At 43.4% G+C, this 26571-nt stretch overlaps 1 long non-coding RNA gene across 5 annotated transcripts in view; it reads right to left on the bottom strand.

Moving 5' to 3' along the window:
- LOC139008750 (uncharacterized) overlaps positions 1–26003 on the bottom strand; it is a 125926-nt gene extending 99923 nt beyond the window's left edge. For 3 of the 5 annotated variants that reach the window (XR_011471208.1, XR_011471207.1, XR_011471205.1), the window contains exons 1-5: positions 25205–25864; positions 15174–15284; positions 2317–2437; positions 1031–1236; positions 105–201 (exon numbers count right to left, since the gene is read on the bottom strand). This is a non-coding gene — a long non-coding RNA (uncharacterized lncRNA). Of the gene's footprint in view, positions 1–104; positions 202–1030; positions 1237–2316; positions 2438–15173; positions 15285–25204; positions 25865–25897 lie in introns of those variants that run through there. The other 2 variants (XR_011471206.1, XR_011471209.1) reach the window with 2 other exon arrangements.
- Positions 26004–26571: the final 568 nt, after the last annotated feature.

The raw sequence follows: 26571 nt of genomic DNA on the forward strand, positions 1-26571 counted from the left end.
AATTACAGTGCCATGTTATTACCTATTTTAATTTTATGGCCTCTTATAAAACAAACATACAGCACAGATAGTAAGGCTGGTCATAATCATGTAATGTCATGTACCTGTAGTATAAGGAGCCCCTTCTTACAGTTAGGCCTTTCATCTGCCTTCAGTGAGCATCAGTCCTACCAGTCTGTGACTTTGGGATTTGTTTATACCCTGAAAGAAAGAAAATAAAAATGTAATAACAGCAACAACCAAAAAAAAGCAGAATACTAGCAAAGCAAGACTATAAAAGAAAATTTACTTTGACAGCCTGACAAATAAATGACTCAATTGAAAACAACTAGAAAAAATGAGGATCAAAGCAACATTAGTAACTGTAACAAGTTATTTCTGTATACTCCCATATGTTTACATATATACTTGAATATGTACATAATTCATGGTCAGATAAGATTGGGTCAAATCACAAAAGTACTTAGTAGAGTAAAATGAAGTTATGATTCTTAAATATGTATTAAATAATATTGACCTGAACTACAGATTGCTAAGCAAATACATTACTAACTCTTATAAAATTAAACATATGTAGTCATCCACTATATCTCTGAATAGCAAGCATTAATGATGGCTACCAGTTGAAAGACCAAAATGGAAGAGAATTTTCAGATTGATAGTGAAATTTTCTGACATCAGTAATATGTTTTAAAGTAAGTATAGAACAGGTCATTCTGTTCAGCCAATATTCATCCAAACAAAAGTCATGAATTATAAGTTAGTTAACATGTGTTATATGGAAATAAGAATGAAGGTTGAGAGAGAAGTTAATCAAACTACTTTTAGGTATATTCATAAACACCAAATTATTATTTCCATTCTTTTTCATTGTTAGGTTATTCCTGTGTGATCCTTATACTCAAGTAATAAAGCATTATGGTTTAATATCTCATAAAACAAAATTTAAACCAACCTATCACTTGATAAAACTGAAAACATAAAATAATACTAGCATGATCTTTCCTGTATGAAAATGACACTGACTCACCATCGTAGAGATGAGTTTCAAGTTGTTTTTCCACAATGGAAATGGACTTGCTGATCGAGCCAGTTTCCTTGCCAAAGTTCCCTGGTGAACGAAAGCTTTTATCTGCAGGATGAGTGTTTCCAGTAGTTACAGAAAACAACTAAATTAAATAATCAACATAGAAATTAAACTTGTGCCTTGATCCCAAGCCACTATGTTCTGATGACCTACAAATAAAGCCACAGAAATATATAAACACTGTATAATACTTACATACAAAGTTGCACATGCATTTCCTTAGACACATTCACTGTATTCTATATTTACTGAACTAAAAATACAATCAGAGCCTGACCTCTTCCCTAAATAAAAATCTTCTGAGCTATCTTAGATAAAAGAGATTGCTTCTGACATATAAAATCAGAAGTATAGAATGAAAATGCTCAGAACATGAAAGCATGTCAATTTTACATTCCTCATCACAAGTAGCAATAACTGAGGAAATTACAGAATATGTTTGTTAATGTTAGCGATATTCTCAATAGCATTAAGTGTAATATGACTACAGGCAAAACTACTTTGACATTTCCAGAATTCTGAAAAATATGTCAACTTTATATGAAGAAAAATATTTTTGTTACTAGCTACAGTGTTCATTCATACTAATACATGCAAAGGTTTTGTAATTAAATATTTCTGATATGAAATTTTATCAGTTGCCTGCTCAATCTCCATATGAGTTGAAGAGCTGGTTAAACATTACGCAAAGGCGTAGATCAGAGGTCCTCAAACTTTTTAAACAGGGGGCCAGTGCACTGTCCCTCAGACATTCCACACATGCGCACTGCGGGCCGGGACGAGTCGGCTGCTAAGCAGGACAGGCAGCTGCGGCAAAAACACCCAGCGGGCCAGATAGATGTTTTCGGCTGGCCGCATGTGGCCCTCGGGCCGTAATTTGAGGACGCCTGACGTAGTTTTTAAGTATAAGTAAAAATAATGTTATGTGTTTCTTTATTATCTAAGAAAATAAAAGATTAGATTAACATCTGTTAAAAATCAATGAGAAAGAGTTAACAACTAGGCATAATTCAAACAAACTCACAATGCTAAGTATCTATGAGCAAGGCACTCACTATATGGGGGTTCTGTGAACAGGTGGTACACAATCTCAAAGAAATCACAATATTAATATTATTGAAACATTCCATTTTCAGTTCTACATACTTGTTTGCAATAACAAACAGCTAAATTCTAACCCAGATCCTCCGCCAAAACAAAGGATGAGGTGGAAAAGCATGGCATCATACCAGCTCATTGTAGCTGCCACAGGGATGAGGCCCTGGGGCTCCTCTTGCAAGTGAAGATAAGGAAATTTCAATAGAGATGTTGAGAACATCTGCTAAACCTGTGATGTAGGTCTACTGTCACCTGTAGACAAATAAACTTTGTTAATTTTAAGACACTAAAAATATTCCCAATCACAATTTCATTTTAATGCATCATTCTCTTTAACAACTCTGTATTACATTCATTACCATCATCCCACACCAACTTACCGAAATTGAGTCGTCCACTAAACTGCAAACCCTAAAGTTCCTCTTCATTTTAGTTTCCCATTTCCACAATGCCCAGCTGAGCACCTTACAAATTGTAAATGTTTAATAAATGTTTGATAAATTGAAGTTAACTAGTCATCTTACTCCCTCACCTGTTACGCCCCACCACCAATAATCACTTATTCTAGCTATAGCCACCATTCCCGATGAAAAGACAGGATATTATTCATTCTGTAAACATTTTTGCTTGAACACCTACTGGGTACCATGTTAACTACAATGGATACTAGTGTAAGTAACACCTGATTCCTGTCCTTAAATAACTCAATCTAGTAAGAAAGATAAAGATGGAAATTAGCCATTATAACATCCTGTAATCAGTTTATAACAAGTTTTGTAGAAAGTGCTACAGATACTAAAAGGAAGTGAAAACTGGCTTAGAATAAAAGCTTTAGAAAGGAAATGACATGTGAGATGAGTACTAAAGAATGAGTAGCTCCTGGACGGAGGGAGAAATACAGAAAGGGCACTCTCAGTGGAGAGAAGAGATGAAAAATTATAGAGCTGCAAAAGGGCACATGATATTCTGAGAACTTCAAGAAACTTTTGGGAAAGTAGCAGATGAGAAGAAAAAGGCACGAGAAATATTACAGAAATGCCTTATTATGCTAAAAAGCTGGACCTCTGTCCTGACTGAAGGAGGTAAGCCAGGAGAATGACGTGATCATTGAAAAGATGTTGAAAGCAATGGGGAAAATGGGAGGAAGGACAAGACTGAAGGCAAAGGACCAAGTCAGACAAGACAAAGCAGGTATGACCTAATGGCTTATGTAATTACGGTGACCCAATTCATCACTAATGACCATTAGGTCTGTTACCCAATATATCTCAAATTTAGATTTATATTTAGAGAATACAGACTCTAATGTATTTTCGAAAACTGTTTATGTGATATGATCTCAATGAAAAATCATGGCAAGAATTACAAAGAAATTACATCAAGATGCCAAAATGTTAATAATGACTAGCTCTGGGTAGTGGGGCTACAGGTCATGTTTTTCTTCTTGTTACTGATATATTTCAAATTTTCTACATGATAATATTTAAAATATATCCTAGGGCAATTGCTTGAAACTTAGCTAAAACTGGCATTAACCCTAAAGGGCCAGAGCCAGGATTCCTTGACAACATAATTGGCCCTGAAATCTCCCTTTAGCACCAAGCCCATCTATATATAAAAAAGCCCAGTGACTGAACGGCAGAACTACCAGAATGACCAGTCGACCAGTCGCTATGACGCACATTGACCACCAGGGGGCAGACGCTCAATGCAGGACCTGCCCCCTGATGGTCAGTGCACTCCCACAGTGGGAGCAGCCACTCAGAGGACGGGTCCACAGCCACTCAGCTGACCAGGATGAGCAGCACTCCCATAGCGTGCCGATCCCCACAGGCCACGCTCCCCACCAGTGCACAAATCCCATGCACCAGGCCTTTAGTTATACATAAAATGCTCATTCTTACATTAGGACCTAAACTCATGTCATTTTTGTATCTTCTGTAACATCTGCTTGCCCTGAATGCCTACCTATATCCCAATTTGATCATACCACCAGCTATACCCATCTTGTACATACAATATCAATAGCTCATTATATGCCCCACACATCATGATATCCAATCATCTTTTATTGAAAGCCTTTTTGAACAGTTCTCCAATTTGTTCTTCCAACAAGATTTTACAAGAATACTAGTGCAAAATCAGTCCTATTCTAGAACAAATATTCACACATGAGTCAGCTATAAATATACTAGTGGTCTGGTGCATGAATTCACGCACATTAAAAGGAAATTAATTAGAAGAAATATTTTAATATTGCTATTCGCCCTTTCTCTATAATAGAAGTGTCAACCAAAATCACGATAGACAGTGACAGATGGAAACACACACGTGCGATTGGCGCCAACAAGAGCTTTATATGTATTGCGCATGCGTGAGTCAACTTAGCCTTTTATAGATATAGAATAAACTTGCATAATTAGACCTGCTTTCTGACTTAGCTAAACTTTTTCCAGCCCAGTGAAGTACACCAACTTCTTTCAGGTAACTGTCAGCAACACAGCAGTAAATATCAACACAAAGCAGATTATTATTGTAGATCACACAGGGAGAACAAAGAGTAAAATATTTAACTGCAGCAGTGTTTGACTATATTCTGCACAGTGAGAAAACCTGAAGTCATTTTCAAGGTCCACCATTTCTTACTTCTTTTCAGTCGGGTCAAGTTTCTAAACTTTCTAAATCTCCATTTTCCACCTAATGAAAAGAAAATAGGATTCTACCAAGTCTCCTATCTACCTACTCCAGGACTTCTGTGAGGATCAAATGAGGTGAGGAATGGGCAAATGCTTCACAAACATTTGGTTAAAGTGTAAAATGTTTGCATCTGGCTATAAAGCAAGTCGTGTTCCTGGGCTGAAGAAACTCCAAGGAGGCTAGTCGCTAGGGAGAGGAAGCCGGGCGTTGCTACGTGACATCATTACCCAGAGCCCACAGCAACTGTTTCTGGGCTGGCCATGGGATCTCGGTAGCATCAGCTGCGATTTCGTGGGGTGTCGCACGCTCTGGGGTAGTGGCAGGGCCTGTGTCCCACTTGGGGGAAGCCAAGCATTGCTTTGTCGGCCAAGTCCACACTGCTGTTTCTTGTAAATGGCAAGTGTGCGTCATGGCAGCTCCTGTGTTAAGCGTCTGCCCCATGGTGGTCAGTATGCATCATAGCAACCAGTCGGACAGTGGGAAGGACACTTAGCATATTAGTCTTTTATATATATAGATGTGCCTGTAATTATACTGCTGATTTGATAAACTGCAAATTATGTAAATAACCACTACTAAAGTGTTTCCAAATCTATTGTCTTAGAAAAAAATTGCCTACTGCTATGGGTTGAATTGTGTCCCCCCCAAAAAGATGTTGAAATCCTAACTCTCAGTACCTGTAAATGAGACCTTGTTTAAAAATAGGATCTTTGCAAATGATCAAGATAAGATAAGGTCATTAGGATGGGCTCTAATCCAATATGACCAGTATCCTTATGAATAGGGAACATTTGAACAGAGAGGACACCATATGAAAAGGAAGGCAGGGATTAGGGTGATTTACAGCTACAAGCCAAGGAACACCAAAGATTGCCAGCATATCACCACAAGCTAGGAGAGAGGCATGAAATGGATCCTCTCCCTCGCAGCCCTCAGAAGGGACCAACCCTGCCAACACCATGATTTTGTACTTGTAGTCTCCAGAACTGGGAGACAATAAATGTCTGTTGCTCAAGCTACCCCATATTTGTTACTTTGTTACAGCAGCTCTAGCAAGATAATATACCTACTAAGGGAAACCATGATTTTTTTTCCCTGAAAGCCACTAAAGACAAAACCATTTTGAAGAAAGATTGCAAAAAATTCCTTGCTATTAAGTTTTCAATCTGGTAGCAAAAGTGCTATTTAATAGCGAAGCCAACCTACGGCCAAAAAAAAAAACAAAAAAAAAAAACCACCTCTCAGATATGAGTGATCCTTCATCCTCTAGTACCTTTTATACATACAGCATCACATAAACTCTGGAGAATATCATTACCCCATAAATACCGGAACATGAGAATAACATGAAATTACATAGATGTCCCTTTGTTTTGTAAGAGTGTTATTCTATGGAATTGTATGTACCTGTGAGAATCTAATTGACCTATAATAAAATCAGAAGGTAGCATAGTGAGTTACTTGATAAGGAGCACTCAAATCAACATGGATCAGGAATGGGCTCTGGAGTGAAATACTTCAGTTTGAACTCCTGCTCTGTTACTCATCAGCCATGGGATCTAAGCAAAAAACTTAACCATGTTTGGGCTTCAAATTCTTCATCAGTATAATGGAAAATTTATATTTTACATGAATAGATCAAATAATATATGAGATGTGCTTAATATATAATGATGATAATGGGGTTTTAATAGTTTTATAAAAAGTAATAGTCACCCAAAAAAGAAAGAAAAAATAAAATTAATAAATTAAGGGTTTACTTTTTTCCTTTATTTGGAATTTATTGGGGTGACACTGGTAACAAAATTATATACTTTGCTAGAGTAGGACAATAATTAGGCAAGCTTATATGAAAATAAAAGTATTGCCTTTGGCTACTTCCTTACTATAAAATGTAGGACCTTCAAAATCTTTCAACCATTTGCTAAAACTCAAAAATACATTTAAACTTATTAATATTGGAACTGAAATACAAATAGGATATTGGTGACTTTGGGCTCTATCATAGACATCAGTTGGAATGTGGCTTTCAAAGCTCTTATAATAACATTCCTTTATTTCCTCAGATCACTAAGCTCTAGCCAGTCCAAAAAAACTACAACTTAGACTGATATCAGGTTAATTGTAATAGTATGACATAATTCGCGGTAACCTTCTACCAGGTATTACTGCTGTAGTTTTTGCCTCTTTTTAAATATAAAACTTGTTAAATTAAAATATACATCTCAAAAATGTAACTAGTTGAAAAGGGACTTATTTTGGAATTTATATACTCATTTTGAGAAATGTGTAAATAATGCAAAGCCCAGTTGACCACCAAAATTCAAAAGGACCTTGTTATATCTTATAAACATTCTACACAAAATACAAATTATATTTCCACTGCTAATCATAATAGTACTTATAAACTAAAATTTATATCTACACCTACACATTAAATAGAAGAAACTAAATAATTAAGTCCAAAAAGACTGCAAATATTATAAAGAGAATGGTAGTATTTTTGTTAACCTTTTTATATAAAGGTTATCTATCTACATTGGTCAAATTTGTTGGAAAATATATCAATAATCCAATTCTTGTGAGAAAGCCAAACAGTATTCATTCTTAGCATCTTTTACACTTTGGTGAACTATAAATACATATTGAATGCTATATTAAATTCAGTAATATTAGCAATAAAGTAATGTGGGGTCAAGACCAATCATAGGTGTTTTTCTAAATATTTATCAAAATATGGTTTGCCTTCATACTTAGTATAATTCCTAACTTAAACTCAAATAGATTTTGTTAGTTGAGATGTAAAAAAAATGAACCTCCTTTTTGCTAAATAAGCAACATAAAGTCCACTTTTCCAAAAATATTGTTACACAAGTATTTTATTTTTTACTTTTTGCAGAGAAATAATTAGGTTGGCATACTCAAGTTAAACAAAATTATTTATAGTATTAAGAAAAATTCTTAGACCTTATATTTTTTAAAAACTGACTTGAAGTTAGCAACGGCCATATTCTATTTATTCAAGATACTCTATTAAGAATACAATATCATTTTGACTGACACCAAATTATAATTCTAAAATATTTTTCAAAAAGTGGATAGAAAAAAAACTAAATATATTTTCTTTTTTCTTAAAATACTAATATTAATAAATATTAATAAATAACACAAATACATTACATTAAGAAAACATAGTCTATTAAATTATTGGCAAAAAGACCATACTGACTATTATACCCCTGAAGGCAGGGATTATGCCTTTATCTACCTCATATACCTTAAACATGAAAAGAACTCAATAAAGTGTAATTTTCTATATCTCAAAAACAATAAGCACAACAGTAACATAATTATCCTAAGAATTATGGGAAATAATCCTAGTGAGCAGGCAAATTTAACATTAATAGAAGAAAATTCTATGTCTCTTACCATAGACAAATTCTGAAGTCACAGCTAAAAATTATGCATTGGTTGTGTCAACAGAAAATATACAACCAATGCCAGTTTTGAAATAATCTCAATTTGATCTAAAGTGAAGTCATTAAGAACTGAGTAGAAAAAGTGAAGATATTGAGAAACTATAATCCTACTATTCTATATGGCAAAAAAATATAACCTTTTACCATGTTCTGTTATTTCTGTAAACACCACATAACTTTTCCACAGAGAGCAATTTTCACTAAGAGAGTAAGGTAACACATGTGGAGTGTATATGGACTATCCATTCTCATGTCTCACTGGGGTCGTTCTGGTTTTGCATTGCTGATTTGGTGGTTAAGATTCCATATTCTCACCACCATCAGGCAGATCCATATTGTGATCAGGAAGAAAACAGGTTAGCCAGGGCTTGTTTCCTTTACCCACACCTTTTCTCATGAATTTCATAAACTTGCTAGAGCAACATGGGGACATTTAACCAGTGCAGAAAATTCCTTACATATTACAGATGTTCACCAGAATTTTCAACTAGACAAGAATTACCTTTTGAAATCTTTACATACACACACACACACACACACACACACACACACACACACACACACATTTCCTCCAGATAAAAATGCTATAGAAACGAAGAAATCATTTTGGTCTAAGCAAATAAACCAATAATTTAGGCTAAATAAAAGGGATATCTGATTATGTTGGATCTCTCCTCCCCAACCTAATATGCTAGGGAAATTTTCTTACTAGCTGCTGAACACATAAGATAATTGACCTAAACTACTCAGAAAAAAATGTTATATGGTTTGCTTGTTAAAACACAACCACCCTGGAAATATTTATAGCATTGGCAACGCCACTATTAGTAGCTTCATCTGCCCTAAAGAAAAATGATTCTATTATTACAAGTTTCCAAGTATGTATTTATAGAAGGAAGCAAATAATTTATTAAACCAACTTTTTGGTCTTGAAGCAACAGATTTTGGAAAAGGTGGTTTTACAATAAGATACATAACTCCACATCTAGTTATAATGCTATTTTTTCATAGAAGAGGCATGATACTGTGTGAATATTATGAGTCAAGCCTACTCATCTCAACTAAGAATGAATTAAATTTATTAGAGTGAAAACCTGAGAGAAAACATACATGCATGTAATTCTAAATTGCCATTTTTAGAATGGGGTTTTTCTCCAAAGGGATTTTAAAATGTGTTTCCACGTTATTCTATTTGTGCTGCTTTCACTTTAGCACTCCGGTAAGTTGGTTGCTAAACAGAAACAAAAAGCAAACTTATTTTCAAATAGAAAGTGGTTTGTGATTTGACCATAGAATAAGCTATTTTTTTTTTAAATCTGTCAAAGCCCTACCTGGTTTGGCTCAGTAGATAGAGTGTCAACCTGCTGACTAAAGGGTACAGGGTTTGATTCCTGTCAAAGGCACATGCCCAGGTTGCGGGCTCGATCCCCAGTAGGGGGCGTGCAGGAGGCAGCCAATCAATAATTCTCTCTCATCATTGATGTTTCTAATTTTCTCTCCCTCTCCCTTCCTCTCTGAAATCAATAAAAACATATAAAATAATAAAAATATAAAAGACCTGTCAAAGCCCTGACTGCCAAAATATATTGAAATTGAGATACATGTACACATAAGGAGACACTTGCATTTTCCTGGTCTAGTTACCACACAGAGATCAGAAAATTAACTGTAAAGTAAGGTGCCTATCAAAAGCCTCATCATACCCAAACTATTATTCTTTCCAGAAAAGTCCAGAAGGAAACCACAGGCTCTGCTGGACACACAGTGTTCTTCTATAAGTAACTTCCAGACTGATATGGTTCCAATATTTTACCCACAGAAAAGATATTCTAAGAAGAAAACTTTCCTGCATGCACAATCCCAAAATCACACAAGCCTGTGGATAGTCCAGAGCAGTGGTCAATCAGCTAGTACCCAAAAGCTGACAATGTGAACTAAAGAAAAGAGTGCTTGAATGGAAGTCGGGAGAACTAAGTTTTACCAGTATAACCAGCTCTGGGATTTACTATTGTGTTCCGGGCAAGTTAGTTAACTTCTCTGGGCCTCTGTCTTATATTTGTTTTGTTTTATTTTGTTTCATGTGGGAAACAAGAGGTAATCAAAAACGTTTTGTAGTTATGGCCAGGAGGCCATCAGAAAACATGTAGACCTATCCCCGACCTCACAGATGAGGACAATAAAGCAGAGGAACATTCCCAGGCATTTAAAAGGACAGTTCACTTATGTCAAAATTCTAGGCCATATAAAAAAAGGTACTTATAAGGCAAAAAGGATTAAAACCATCAAATTTAAGATGATTACCATCTTTTCAGGAAGAGCTTCAGTTGTACTGGTAACATTTCATTTCTCAAATTGAGTTTGGAGTACATGGAGTTATATGTATGATTTTTTTATTTTTTGTTTGAAATAGTTTCTAATCATTTTTTTAAGTAACCACCAAAACATCTTTAACCAAAACATTTCTCTGAAAATTTAAAGGTCAATGGAAATAGTATGTGGTTTCAAACATTCTCCTGCTGAGTTTGAAAGGTAAATATCACTGTGTCCCCCTAATATAAGAAAAAAAAGTGAAATAGGCTATAAATAAATACACACACACACACACACAATCTTCCAGCTTAGTAAAATATAAACAATACATAAGTGGCACAAAACACATAATAAACTGTATTATTAGTATCATTATTGCCCCTTTAAGGATATTGAGAGAGGCCCTGGCCAGGTCGTTCAGTTGGCTAGAGTGTCGTCCTGATACCCCAAGGTTGTGGGTTCGATCCCGGATCAGGGCACATACAAGGATCAACCAACGAGTGCATAAATAAGTGGGACAATGAGTTGATGTTTCTCTTTTCTCTCTCTCCCACTCAAATCAATAATTTCAAAATGTTAAAAATATATATATTGAGAGAAACAATAATAATTTGTACTCCAAACATGCCTAAGACAAATATATTCAAGAGTCACATCTGAGAGCCTCGTACTCAATCATCAGGTTGTTTGTTTGTTTGTTTTTACTGAGACAAAAAATAAACTGCAATGATTTACCTAAAGTAAGCAAACACTTTTCCAAACCTCTACACGAAACTACCTGTAAAACTAAGTGTCTCTAAAATCTCTGAAATTTTCCAACAAGAAAGTATAGGTCATTCAGCAAAATATATTTACTGTATACTACCATAATAGCTATTTAATTGTTATCATTATGATGCAGATATATAATGGAAACAGATGTTCCTTTTTCCTTTCAGCAAAGCACAGGAAAAGCTCAAACTTGCTGATACTGCATGGACTACTACCATAGCACAATAAAGGAAAAAAGACATTAGCACATGACAATATTAGTTTTTACTACACAACTAATTGCATAAAAAGTATAACTTGAGATCATTAAATCAATATAATTTTCAGCACTACAGAAGGGAAACAAATAGATTTGTATAACCAGCCTATTTCACATCTGCAGTTGGGAAAATACTTCTGAGAAATTAAGTATATGCAAAATACTACCACTACTTTCAGAACACAAGGAAAAGATTGTTGTTCTGTTTTATTTGCTCATGTAACATGAATTGGAATGCTGCCTCTACAGAGGAATTTTTTTAAACAGTGCCGGTACAGAGTGAAAGAACCTTTCTAGAAAACAATTTGGCAATCAATATTAAAAACCTTAAAATACAGTCTATACCCTCAGTCCAAGTAATTTCTATTCTAATAATATATCATAAGAAAATAACCACAGGGATGATTAAAGATTCATTTAAAATGTTATTCATCATAACTTTATTTATAATGGAAAATTAAAATCTAACTCTCCAGTGGTAGAATGACAATTAATTAAATTATATATGTTAAAACATTATACAGTTAATATAAATGACTTTAATAATAATTTTAATTATATACAAAAATTTTTATTCTACTACACAAACTGAAAAAAAAGCAGAATATGAAGTGATGTCTACATATTTTTATAAATATATATAAAAACATATAAGTGTTTGGAGGAAAAAGGCTTAGAGAAAATACACAAAATGTCATTTTTAACTTGTGAAAATTCTCTATTATGAGCAGATACTACTTTTTAATTAGAAAAGTGATTTTTTCTTTAAATAATTAAACAATTCTATTTCTATGCTCTAATACTCTCTGTCCTTGTCCAAAGTTACTGAAGATTCTTTGGGTCAAATAATTCTATAAATATTTTAGGTAAATTGATTTAAGTTACATTGATATGTTATTTGATCCTAAAATCTGGCATAGAAAGAAAAGTATTTGTCAAGTACATAGACAACACATTTTTTTTATCCTGAGTTAAACAGGATCCTTACAAAATTGAGAAAAATTTTATAGGATAAACATTATAAATAAATGTTTTCTTAAGAGCTATTAACATAATGTGTTTTCAGTCACCATGTCAAGGAAATTTTTCAATTAAAAATATTTCTAAAGCAAATAGAGTACCCTATTAATTGCTCTCCCAGTTTGCCAATAAAAAGTTTGACACAGCTTTTGTAGGACTCCTAGTTTCATGATTGTATTTTTAAGAGAAGAAGCTGATTTGTCTTAGGCTATTACTGTCTACTACTTCTAGAAGTCTTAAGGAAAGGTGGGAAGCAGCAAATTCTGGCAATCTGCCTAAAGAGAAATCAATGAAACAAATTAATCCTTCGCAGGCTGCAATGACACAGTAATCCATCATTCAGAGCTGCTTTTATATACCAAATCAGAGAGCAGAGGACGGAGCCCTGGGGGACATCACAGACAACAACTTACACCAACACTGGGAAAATACTGAGGAATCAGTTTATTTAAAGAGGATAGATTTCAGTTGATTGCCTATTTTGTCAAAGATTTTTTTCTTTCACAGTGTGGGGAACCCAAGGCCCAATGACTCTCTCTTCAGAATTCAGTACCATCTATGCTTGCTGACATCAATAGGGATGAATGTTTATAAATAATTAGCATCATTAATCAGTATGAACAACTATCTGGCTAAAGTAATATTACTTTTTCCATTAAACTTCCAGGTGTTAAATACATTCCCAATTTTCAGTAGGGACTAACTGTAAATTTACATAATAATCAACAATTTAACTGACCAGTTCCTGGTAAACCACATTTGAGATATTTTTTTACACATAAAAATGTAACCATCTAAGATGTGTATAACTTCCTAAGTACTGTGTTAAGTTTAAAGACTTGAAAATTTTAATTTCATCTCTTGTGGAATAAATTTTAATAAGCAAATCAGATTCTAAATCAATAACTTGTTTTAAAACCATAAATAGTACTTTGGCTTGTAATTATAGTTGACAGTGCTGAAAGATAAATTTAAATGTGGTTTCTTTTTTTAAAATAAACTTATAATCAATGTATAGCCATACATTCACACTGAGTATATTTATTTATGCATATACAAAAACATATACATCTAAATTTATTGGTGCTTATGTAGAAATTTATGCACCTGAGTATGTTTTACTAGAGTAATGCATTCTGAATGGAAGTATATTCCCTAGATGAAAACTAATGAGAAAAACTATAAAGTCAAAGTATATTACTACTGTTAAATACATCATTTTCATGGTTAAATGTGAGGAATTAGTGAAAGAAAGGGATTTTCAAGAAATAAACAAGCAAAACTTGTCACAATGGTCCCAAATATCTAATCATAAACCCAAAACAGAAAAAGAAGGTTAAATAAATGCTAACTAGTCAATTTTTGAATGGCATCTTCGATTCTGAGGCCCATGGCCATATGATTGTAATTCCTAGCTATGCTGATGCATTTTTAATTCAATGCATGGATCTAGTATTTATTGATTTAATAAGGTTAGGGGTATTACATTGTTGCTGCTACTGATGAACTGTCAGCAATTTAATCTAGTGAAATCTTACAGAGGAATATATATATTTTAGAGTTGTGAGAGACACTAAACAGCTATGTAAATGTAATCCCTTCATTACCCAGGACAGTGGCAAAAGCAATGTCCCTTCTTTCCCAGACTGCTTTGGGTTCCAAACATTTTCTAAGAGGTTGGCTACCAATAGACGGAGGTGACACTGAAAGGATTGCAGCAACGTCTTGCAGGTACTCCTTCAAAACGTTAGCCACAGCATCATCGACGCAGACAGAAAAGAAGGGAGAAAATTCACTTTCTCAAAAGCCATTCTGCCAAAAATGCAACCAAAGGAGATAGGCTTTAAAGGCTCTATCCAAGTAAGGAGGTATTATGTGATCCAGAATTTAAAAGGGGGGGCGGGTGCGGGAATCCACCTGAATTTGCTGAAACAAACACTTGGGGACTATTAGAAAGCTTTCTGCGCTGCTGTGCTACCCTGCTTGTGGGCTTATTTCCCCAACCTGGACACCTGGGAAGCATGTTGTGCTCCAGCTTTTCCCTGACTTTGAAGAAATGGATAACCTAAGAAGCGCGCTGTTGCTGGGGTCAGTAAAACTATGCTAATTGCTGAACCTAATTGCTTCAAGCAGTCCTGCCTCTAAACAGGGAGAGCACAGTGGATGGAGTCAGTCTGTTCCTAATAAAATGAAGAAGCACTGAATTAAATTCCCAAGGAAGGCACTATAAAAGTTTCCACAGTGTAACCAAATGACTTCACCTCTGCTATTACCCCTAGGATGACATCTTTGAAAGAAAGCAGACCCCAGTCAGGCTCCATATTCATAAATTGGCTGAGCTTAGGCCAGTGAATCTGGATTGATTTAAAAAGGTTTTTTCATCCTTCCAATCAAATGAAGTCATTGTTAATTAGATGCTTTCTGTTAACAATGTCACTCTTCTCCACATTACCTGCTCACACTTGCAGCGCCTCTAGTGCAACATCTGGAGCACCAGTCCCCCTGCCATCGGTCCTCACGAGTTTGGCGGAGGCTGGTGGTATTTCCGCTGCTCGATCCCTGTCTGAAGGAAGACACGGCTCAGTGTGCTGCTGGTGAGACACATACCAACTTTCCAGTGTGAGAGGCTATAAAACAATCTCTAGGAAAACTCTTCTACCAAACTCTCTTTAAAGGAACTACACAGCACTGTCCCTGTGCTGTTCCGGCTTTGTAGATGGATGTTTTAGAAAATGCCTAAGGCCACAGTCAACTCCCACTGACCAAGCTCCTGCTCACACTAGACAACCGGGTTAAGGCTGCCCAGCCGCGCCCGGGGCCTGGGCACCAACCCCTGTCGGCCTGAGGCAGACTGGCCGCTGGAGGCTGGGCCACTGGGAGCAGCCCCGAGGGCGTGAGGCACAGAGCGCTCTGGCAGGAGAGAGGAGGGCGAGCCAAGGGCTCTCCATCCACCGGGTCCCTGAACCTCACCACGTCGGGCAGAGGCTGCCTCACACTCTCTCGGGGCCCATTCCATAGAAGTTTGCGTGCGCCACCCCCACCCCCACCCCGTCTGGCCTGGCCTCCTCCTGGGATCTTCCGGGGAGCAGGCCTGGGACTTGGTCACTGCGGGATGGGGTCTTCAGCGCCAGCCAGGGCACAGCTCCTGCCGTCCCACCAGGTCCTGCTCGGCGCCCACTTGCGCCCAGTGCCCGCAGGCGACCCCGCGAGCGAGCGAGGCTCCGCGCACGATGCGCTCCTGGCTTGGGGAGCTGCTCCTGCTGGCGTCCGGCGCAGGGTCCAGTTCCCCGGCTTCAAGGGCAGGAGTGGAGGCTCCCGGGCCCTCCCCAGGCGGCCTGGTTCTCAGAGCGCTGATCTTTCCCAAGGGAGCGCCCTGTGGGTGAGGACATGAGGAGCCACGCGGAGAAGGGCCCTGGCTGCTGGAGGGACGGTGCCCCCCGCGACCCTTGCGGCCCGGACCACGCTGATCCCAGCGCTTGGGGGGACCGGTGGCTGCCGCGGGCTCCTGAGGACCCGGCGGCCGGGAGGGAGACCGCAGGCCTCCAGGGAAGCCTCGGGACCCGCCGCCAGGTCACCGGCTGCTTCTCGGCTGGAGCTCCTGCGCGGGACTCTGTCCCTGACTCCGAGGTGCCTGGGGACAAGACCACGGCCTCACAGGCCTCCATGGGTGGGGCTGCGGGGGGCTCGGGGGGGCACGGGGGCTCCCTGGCTCGGCGACAGTGAGTCCCGAACCCACTGGACCTCACAGAGGGCAGAATCGTGCTAGAGGAGGTTAGGCGGCGAGGAGGAAAGGCGCGTTGGGACTAATTGCATGTCTTCCCGTCCTTGACCCCAACGCGCGCCTTCTCCACAAGAGGGTTTGGGGAAAGGAAGTTTCTTGGGAATCTGATCCCTGTTAGGTGGGGCCCTGGAGGAGGGCAAAGAACAGCGGCAGCCGAAACACCTGCGAGTTCTCAATACAATCTAATATGGACGTGAGCGGAGTCATTTCTCCTTCCGTTTCCAGGGAGAGCTCAGACCTGATGCGTCAAGATTATCCCTCTCCAACGTGTCAAACAGGGTACCTGCCAGGGACACCTGCGCCTGTCCCCCCCCCGGGGGGGGGGCTTCCCCTTTGCGAATAGAAAAGGCGGCCTGGTATTCTGTTCCACTTAGTGCTTGTGTGACCCTAAGCTGGAGGCCTGAGCCGTGTGGGACGCTGCTTTGATCCTCTGGAGACTAAACTAGAACGGAGCACAGGGAAGGCAGGCACACAAGCGGGCGGTGCCGAGAGGTGGCGGACGGAGGGCAACCTGGGTGGGGGGCGCGCAGGCTGCTCTGACCCGCGACGCCCGCTCCCGCGCTGGGAGTCTCAGGACGCTGCGGGCTGGCGGGCCAAGCAGGGCCATGTGCTCAGGGACCGCTGGGCTCCGGCTCTGCGTTTCAGGGACACACACACACACACACACACACACACACACACACACCAGCGCCTGCCTCTCTCTGCTAGCGCTGGGGTTCTTCTGAGGTGGTCCCTGCGCTCACACTGGCTGAGGGGGCAGCTCCAGCCGGGGTGAGAGAGCAGCTGGGGGCGCCCGTCCTGTGGGGACGCTGCCCCGCGCAAGGTTAGGGCTGATAAGTGACGGAGCCTGGGAAGGGCGGCGTTCTCACCGGCTCGAGGGTCCTCCCCGCCTTCCAGTCCTGTCACCTGTCACCCCGGGTCCTCGTCCCGCCCCGCTCTCCGTGACCACGCGACCACCGGTGCCCGGGCCCCGGGAGCCAGGGCTCCCCTCTCCCGGATACAAACTGCACAGGCGCCGCTTTCCCTGCCTCCGGGTCCTCCTGTTTGGGGTGGTTGGTGTTCTTGTAAAAGTCTATCAAAGGATCGCTGGCGTCTCCCCGTCAAGTCATTACGCCTTTATCCCCATCAATTACCCACACCTCAGAGGGCTGCTATTAAGAGCTCAATTGAGCTGCAAAAGTAGAGATCCCGTTTCAGGCAGATGTTGTCACCTCCCGCAGAGATAAGCAGCCCGTGGGACCCGGCCCGGCAGCTTCCCCAACCGCCCGAGCGGCTCTGGACCAGGCTCAGCGCTCGGGCCGCGGGGCTGGCGCTGGAGTTGGAGCTGGAGCGGACCCGCGCCCGTGCTCCCGGGACAGGGGGGCGCGGGGAGGGCCCCGCTCTCAGACCTCCAGCGCAGCGCCTGTCCAGGGGAAGTGTCTCCAAAGTTGTGCTGGGGAGACCGCCGGGGGCGAGCCGGGCGCTTTCGCCCAGAAAGGGGCGGGGGTGGAGGAGGGAGAGGGCACAGTTGAGAGTTAATCTGGCTGCCGCCGCGGACACACCCTCCTTCCTCTTCCCGCCGCTCTAGCCGCCTTCTTCCCCGGTACCGGCCCCAGAACCCCCTGGGAAGGAAGGCCGGGCGCCGTGGGTCTGCTGGACTTAGAGCTAGGCAATCCGGGACAGAAGCGTGGCTTTTACACAAAGGGGATTCCCCGGGACCGCCGCGGCCTTTCGCCCAGATGTGTCCTTCCCCTCTCTCTCACCCCAGTCACTCCTGGGGACCTGGGACGGGGCCGCACGCGGCTGGGAACCCTGGGGGGCTGAGGGGAGCGGAGCAGGAGGACGTGACCTCGCGGCAGTCACTGTGCAAGTGCGCGCATGTGTGTGGACAGCCAGCTGAGTTTGCAGAGGACTGCGTCCCTACGCACATGTGCTGAGAGCGTCTGCCGCTTTCCTCCCGACAGTGGCCACAAATTTAGCCAAGGCTAAAGGAGATTAATTTCCTAGCACAATCCAATTAAAAGATTTCTGAAGTCATCTTTGGCAAAAATGGGGGGGGGGGGAGGTGCATGGCTAAAGAGGAGACTGGTTTTGATGACAGTGATTTATCGCCCGGGCACAGCATGCGCTGGTCGCTCTCTCCTGCACCCGCGATGTGACCAGAGCATCCCCGTCAGTGCCTCCAGTCCAAGCCGTCTCCTTTCTGAAAGACAGCCATCCATCACGCCAACCTGGGCAGAAGAGAATATGCGAGGGCCTGGGGTTGCTTACAAGCACCATAGACTTTTTTAAGTGCTATTAGATTTATGGTCTCTTTTTCGAGGCCCATCCAGAGTAATTAGCACATATGTTCTAAATAGATGATAGTTTTGTGAGCAATAAAGCAATTACCCATCGCTGGAGCTGACAGTTCCTCCAACTAAACTCCAACCAGCAGCTAATTGGAAAAGTCATTTCAGCTCCATTGTCTGCAATTAGTCCTGCTAAACTACTACACCCCAACTAGCTGGTTTGAGGTTAATTTATTCAGTGTTGTATTTGCACAGAGAAGCCATTGCCACAAAGGGACTTGCCTTTTGCCCCTCCGGACTGCGCCCTGGGACTAGAGGAGCCGGTGGCAGCCAGAGGCCAATATTCAGGGGCTGGCCGGTTCCCAGGGGAGGAAGTGCCTGACCCGGCCTCAGCTTCAAGGTCAGTGTCCAGTGCGCTGAACCAGCTGACAGAGAAAGCCATTGTTTCTCCTGCTGGGCAGTAACTAGAGGAAACTCTTCAGTTCCCACAACCAAAACCTTAGTTTATAAAAAGGAAAGTCAGCATAGAAGAGCTGACTGGGTTCTGAGTGTACCTCCTAGGCACCCAGTTCTGACCCTAGGCCACGTGTATCTCCATCCCTAACGGATAAACACAGATTCAAAAACCAACCCAAACTGCCCAATTCCAAGCCCTCAGCTGGGAGAGGGAGCCTCCAATTCTTGGAGTAGAAAGAAAAGACAAGACAGGTCAGGAAGCCCTGCTTTGCCTTCATCCTCTCTCTGAGTACAAGGTCACTTCTCCCCTTGAAACTGGAGCTGCTCTGTGACTTTTTTTCTTTTTCATTTTTCCCTTTCCCCTTCTTCCCTCATCTTTTGTTCTCTTTCTTGTCTAAAGTTAAGCCCAATAGGTCCACGATTTGCGCCAGTGAGTGGAAAAAATGTGTTAAATGTTGGTTTGATGCCCCACCGGAGCTTCCAAATATCCAGTGGCTGGGATTCTTCTACTTAATTTAATCTTTATTGGACAGGGTGGCTCCTACACTCGTATTCCCCAGGAAACCTGGGAAATGATCTGTTGGTGTTCAGAAAGGAGGGAGGGAGGGAGAGAAGTTAAAGAGGGATTAATCCTCTCCCACCCAACCTCGAAGGAACGTTGTCACTGTGATTTCTGATAGGCTGAGGGTAGGAGCGGAGGGGGCTCAAGGTCCCAGCCCAGACAGCCAAGGGTCTCTGCGATCTGCAGCAGGGGGCCGGAAGGCTGGCAGGTTGAGATGGGAACTTGTAGCCCTGGTAACAGAGTATTCCCTTAAAAGAATTTACAGCTAAGTGTCCCAGGCTCTGGGAGCAATTCGAATTTTAGTTAGAAGAACACGGGGTTTGGGGGCGGGGAGAGACTTCTTAGGAGGTAAAGCCAAGTGCTTTCAGTCCTAGAAATCTAATGTCCTTTTTCTGGAGAGCCATTCATACTTAACAACCTGAGGGCTGTTTCTCCTTTTTGAAGCAAACACAACACCACCTAAAGAAGACAACTTAGGTGGTATTTCAGTCAGCATAGAATTACTAAAATAATTTCAATTTCAAAACCAATTGTAATCAATTGCTCAACTTCAACGATTTGGAAATACAAACCTATAGCACACATACACACACACACACAAAACTTAAATTGTGTAAGGTCAGCCTCTTGTTTGCCACTTACTTATTGTGTTTTAACCAATTTGATTCCAAGAAAGACCAAAAAGAAAAAATATGGGGGAGAGATTGAAAGTAATAGTCTCATCTTACCCCATCACCTCCCACCTGTCACACAATCTCTGCCCTTGAAGAGAAATCCTCCCGTCAGTGTGGCTCCCAGTTGAAATAAGATGTCTTCACTAAAAAAAAAACCTGTCCATCGTGTTCTCAATTATTTGTTTTTTTTCCAGGACTTAAATATGACATCCCATAGAGTGAGGGCAAGAAAAAGCTGAAGGGAGAACCAGCTGCAATTATCACCTAGACCTGACAGAGAATCCTAATGTGGGTGTGCATGCATACTTAAGTATAAGGGCAAATAGAACCCACCCAATCAGTAACCCACCAAATGTGTGGGAAACATTTACAACATGCACCCCACAAAACTCTAAGCACATGTGTGTAAAGATGTAGTCATATGCAAATTTAGTTAGCTGTCCACACATGGATCCACTGCTAAAGGCAGTTTCGTTGCTCCCATACTTTCTTTCCATTAAGAGCGATTAGAAGATATCTATTCAAAGTTGCTGATCCAGAGAGAAAATAAGAGTAGATAAAAGGAGATTTCAAGTGACCTCCTTGTCCCTTTCACACCAACCTTAGCCCTAGACTAGCCAAGGATCAACTAACACAAAAGCCCTTTCCTTTTTCTTTTCAGCTTCAGAAGATTTCATGCAAACGGTTAACAATAAAACATAGAACTATCCTGGAGTTTTGTTAGATCATGCATTTGAAATACCTTATTAACTCCTCCCCATAGATGGGCTAGGTTTATTATCCACTTCTGAAATGGGTAAATAAAATATACATAGTGTAACAGAGGGCATAATTATTTATTACTCCATGTGGTTTGTATCAGTGGTGGACTATGCTCATTCTTTTTCATCTAAACTTTACTTAAATCCCCTTTCTCCTTACTGATGGAGACTGATGGAGGACACTGTAATAAACATGTCTTTCCACTGACAGTTTAGAAAGAAAGGTTAGGGTTATTATTTAGATCAACTTTCTGATAGGTAGGTACAAGTGAAGCATGACAATAGTTACCAACAGATCTGCTGGCTTTGTGAGCCAGTACTTTCCCAATAGTTTATTTTATACGCAGTGGAGATTTTAAAAACTTAAACATACTTGAGCAGTCCTTAATCAATGAATGTCCAATTCAAATCTACTTCTGATGGGCTAATCCTGTAATAAAAGAAATCTGTGTTCTGACAGGTAATTATTAAGAAAAATGATAATATAGTTGATTGTATTGTCAGGGTACTTTAATAAGCGTCAAACTCCTTTTAAAACCAAAACTTTTCATCCAAACCCAACCCATTTTCTCTTGGAAGAAGAGCCTTGCAGTCAGTCTTCACTCAAGTCTGGCATTTAAAATGCGTTTTATAACATAAACTTCTCCATTTTCTTTTTTGTACAAATGCATTTATCTGGCTAAAACTTGATTTTTACAAAAAGTAAAATTTGCACCCTATCCCCACCCCTTTCACTGATGTGCTATGAATGATTGTTACGTTTCCTCCTACAAAAAGCTTGTTTTGCATCCAAAGGTCAACACTTGCTACTGGGGGGGGGGGGGGGGGGCTCTAACTTGGGGCCCTAGCAGAAAGGGGAAGTACTTTCTTTATCTCTGTTTTCCAAAACCCGTGCTTTAAATGGCCAGTTTGTGATAGAAAACTAAACCGCTTCTAAAGTAAAGCACTTATCTCTGAGTGTTTCGACCCAAAGTTGACAAAGAAGAAATGCCCAGGCTACCAGAGTTATAGTGAGTACAGGAGTCTGCTGGATCCGTTGTCCAACTATATGAACAGGGTAAGAGCAAGCAGTACAGCCCACTCCCAACTTGGCCTTTCCACCCTTGTTTTCAGGTCATCAAAGACAGAACTTTTTACAGTTGGGAAGCTACAATACAGACTGAGTTCAACCTTTTGGGAGGGGGTTTCTGACATAGGCCAGGCTTTTGTTTGTTTTTTTAATAAGCACAAAACATTAGGCAGGCATTCCAGTGGCTTTCTCTCCTCCCTTTTCTTCAAAATATCTATGCAAGACCACGTTAAATACATCTTCAACTGCGTCCTTCCCAGCATTAATCTCATGCCAACGGAGACTAATTGATTCGGCACCTTTAAAATAAGCTCTTTGGGAAAGGTCTGTAATAAGATCAGAAGAACTGACCTTTCTCCCAATGATTGCAGGCATGTTCATCTCTCCAGATGGGCTTGATAAAACAGGGCTATTTCTGTTCTGTGGTCTCTCTAAACAGAATAATACCATTTTTAATTATTTAGAGGGTAGAGAAGAGGTATGAGAGAGAATCTTTTTTTGAGGGGGGGGGGGAGAATCTTTTACACACATCTGGTCATTTGTAGGATCTCAGGGCTCTTGAAGTAGATTTTGAAAATATTTTTTACAAGGACACCTTTGTTCAGTGTAATTTGCCAAAAAGCCAAAATGAATGTACCAGTGAGTTTCGGGAAAGCAAAATACCAATATCAAAGATGTCATAGGATTAGTGAAGAATGATTCAGCATTCCTCAAAAGAAAGATATTGGGGAGGGGGTATTAATCAGTTGGAAAGTCTGCATAGATCAGACTCTGGGGCCTGGAATGCAAGTCAATGCTGAGATCTCTGCTTCTCTCCTCCCACCAGGTCACAACTGTTTACTGGCTGTCTGGCTAGGAGAGATCAAGGATTGTGTGGAAGTTCTTTTAAAAGGTGATTAAGGCTAGGCCATGATGCTAGCAATCTGAAAGGGGCAGTGTAAGTTTACAGCCTGATTCCTTCTCTTCCTCTGTTGGGTGAACCACACTGCAGACTTTGTATGCAGTGAGTAGCCTGTAGGAAACAGGAGGGCAGAGAAAGACTTAAGGAGGGAGGCCCAGGAGTCCAGGCCCTGGGAGGCTTTTCTGATCCCTAGACCAGCCTCACGAGGAGAAGCCTTGGGGAGGGCCAAGGAGATAGGGCCACAGGGCTGGTGGTCTCAAGTAGGGTGCTGGGGAAAGGGCCACAGCCTGAGGTTATGTGCGAGAAGGAAGGGAGAGCGATCTGGAGAAGAGAGGACGAGTGAAAAATGGGAGGAAATTTGCAACTGCGTTTTCTGCTTCGGCAGCTGAGTGTGCCTGGACACGTGTGTGGAATTGCACAAGGTGGGGACCTACGTGCTTCCACAAAATATGGCCACTTTTCTATTAGGTGCCCTACCAAACAACAAGAGTATCAATAGGGCCCCAGGTCCAGTGTGGCAAGCCGAACCAGTGACAAACGCCAGCCAGAGCTCCCCAGGAGTCCCCAGGACCCTCAGTCCCTCCACAGAAGCCATTTTGCTGGTGAGGCTGTGAGCACCAGTGGAGGCGCTCTGCGGGTGTGAAGGCGCGGTTAGGGGGAGAAACCGAGGCCTGAGTGCCGCTAGGGCTGGACAAGTCCCAGGAGGGGACGGCGCCTCTCCTCGAAACGTTTAGGTTTCTTCCTGCCCCCTTTCGAGACAGAAAGTTGGCGCATTTGTTCCCTGCCCCAAAGCCCAGGGCTTCCACTGCTCCGCGCACCACCACCAACAGCAGCCACCCTCCGGGGCAGGGGATGGGGGCTGCACCCCTCCCTCCCTTCCTTTCGGGAGGAGCGAGGGCCCCGCCGCTCCCCATCCCGCGGGTCACGCGGGATGCCAGGGGCCTCTTCCAAATTTGGAAGCTCAATATGGGGGCTGGCGGAAAGAGCCCGCAGTGAGCGCGGGTGGGCGCCGCCGTTCAAGCAAGTTTCAGCTCATCCTCCCGCCAAGCCTCACCCCCCACCACCCCCGCCTGCAAGGCCGGACCGAGGCCAACAGCTCTAGACCGGCTCATTCCCGAGCCCCGGGCGCGGCACCGGGCGGGCGTCGGCTGCCCCCGCCCCCGCCCCCGCCCCGCGCGCCCGCCCCGCGCGCCCTCTGACGCAAACGCGCGCCCCTGCCCCGCGCGGAAGGAAGCGCTGCCGTTGGTTTTAATTCAAGCTCTTGGTTTCACACACGCCCCCTCGGTCCCCACCCCGCGAGGTGACCCCCTCCCCGCCGTCAGCCCGCTCGCTGCGGGCCAGGAGCCTGGCCGGGCTGTGGGGCTGCGAACCGGGGGCTCCCTCGCCGCCGCTGCCGCGGGTCCTCCGCTGGAGAAAGCGGCTCCGTGTCCCTTTTCATTCCCTGACACTATCGCCCACATCAAACAGGCAGCCATCGATCGCCTTACGTTAGGGGGTCCCGTTACTAACGGCGCCTGCAGGTGGGCGGCAGGAGCCGAGCTCGCCAGGCCCCGCTCGCAGCCCGGCAACGTGCGGGCGGCAGGGCCAGCCCGGCGGGACTCTGCCGCCCGCTCCTCCGCGGCTGGAGCTCGGCCCCGGCGGGGGCGGCTGCGCGGTGCAAAGTCTGCCGTTCCGCGGCCCCCTGTCCCCTGCCTCCGCGCTGGAGGCCCCGTAGCTGATTCCCGTGTGTGTTGTGGGGGGGGGGGGGGGGTAAGAGAGTGGGGGTTGGGGAGACCTGCTTTGAATTTGGACTAACGCTCGGCTGCACGATCCTCAGGTCGGCTGCGGCGGGGCAGCGGCCGGGCGCGGGCGGCTCCGGAGCAGGCCCCGCGGAAAGTTCTCCGCGTCCCGCCCTGGCTGCCTGGACTCCGGCTCCGGCCGACAGAGGCCATGGAGCCCGGGCTGCCTCCTGGCCTGCCCGCGTCGTCGACCCCGAGTTCAAAAGAAACCACAGTCATTGCGTTACTTGCCTGGTGCGGCAGGACTTGGCAGAGTCTCGCTTCCGGTGCCCGCGGCTCTCGGTCCAGGGTGCGGGGGCGGCTGGGCCTGCGCACCGGCGGCCAGCGGACCTTCCACTCCCTGGCGCTCGCTCTCGCCTCCGCTTCCACTCGCTCCGTCTCCCTCCTCGTCCTCATTCCTTTTCTCTCTGTCTCCCTCTCTGCCTGCGTCCTCTGCCTGCCCTCGGCTGCTTGTCTCTGCACTGGATGGAGAGTAACATTTAGAATGCATGTATAGAACGCTGGTTCTTGTTCTCTCCTTTTTTTTTTTTTTTTTTTTTTTTTTTTTTTTTGTCGTGTTCATTTCACCTTTTAACTGACCAGGAGACGTGAGCGCGTTTATTTGGGGAGAGGGACAAGGGCAAGGAGCCCCCGCTGGCCCCAGTCGCCTCCTCTCCATCAGCCGCGTACAATGGGCCGCCGCTTGCCGAGTGCATTGACTGTTCCCATTATTCAGGCTGGAGGGGCTGCGGGGCAGGCACAGAAAAGCCTTTATTCTGCTCTTTAAAATCGTCGCTCCTCGCGAAGCGACCGCCAACTCGCGACTCAGAGGTTGGAGAGACGGGGAAGCGCCAAACGCACCCCCAAAGCGCAGCGCTTCCCAAACCCCTCCCTGGTGGAATTTAAAGTGAGAACGAGTATTTAAAAAAAAAAAAAAAGCCCTACCTCGGTCAATACAGCGTGGCCATTTACTCCCACCTTTATCTGAGGGCGTGTTGAGGCTCGGGATGCTGGAGCTGAGACAAACTTTTACGCTCTCCCGAGTAGAGGGGCGGCGGGCGGGCGGACGCGGCTCCCACCCCCGGCGGCGGCGGCGGCGGCGGCGGCGGCTTTGTCACTCTGAGCCGCTCCGCGCCGCCTGAGCCTGCCTAGGGGAGCCATCCCAAAACGAGGGGGTGCGCGTGTGCTATTGGAGAATATGTAACTAACAGAAGGATCATTTTCCCCTAGTACGGTCTTTCAAGTAAAAAAAATCCATTGAAAGAATTTTCAAAGTGTTGTCTTCCTTTGGAGAAAAGGCTCAGGCTGCCTGCGGAGAGGCGAAGGGGGACCCGGCTGTGCGCGCCCGGGCGCGGCTCCCGTCCGCTAGGTGGCAGCCGGAGCCAGCGATTTCCGCAGGCCCGCGGCCCGCCCCCTCCTCCCGCCCGCCCCTCCCGCGACCAATCGCCTTCGGGAATCTCTCTCTCTCTCTCTCTCTCTCTCTCTCTCTCTCCCCTCCCTCCCTCCCTCCCTCCCTTTCTCCCTCTCTCCTCTTTCTCTCTCCCTCCCACCTGCCCCTCTCCCTTCCCTTCTCTCCCCCACTCCCCCCTTTCCTCTTTTTCTGACTCGGCCGCACTAAC

The sequence above is a fragment of the Myotis yumanensis genome, unplaced genomic scaffold (assembly GCF_028538775.1).
Source record: "Myotis yumanensis isolate MYYU_CA2020_CCGP unplaced genomic scaffold, mMyoYum1.0.hap1 SCAF_4, whole genome shotgun sequence".
NCBI classification, from domain to species: domain Eukaryota; kingdom Metazoa; phylum Chordata; class Mammalia; order Chiroptera; family Vespertilionidae; genus Myotis; species Myotis yumanensis.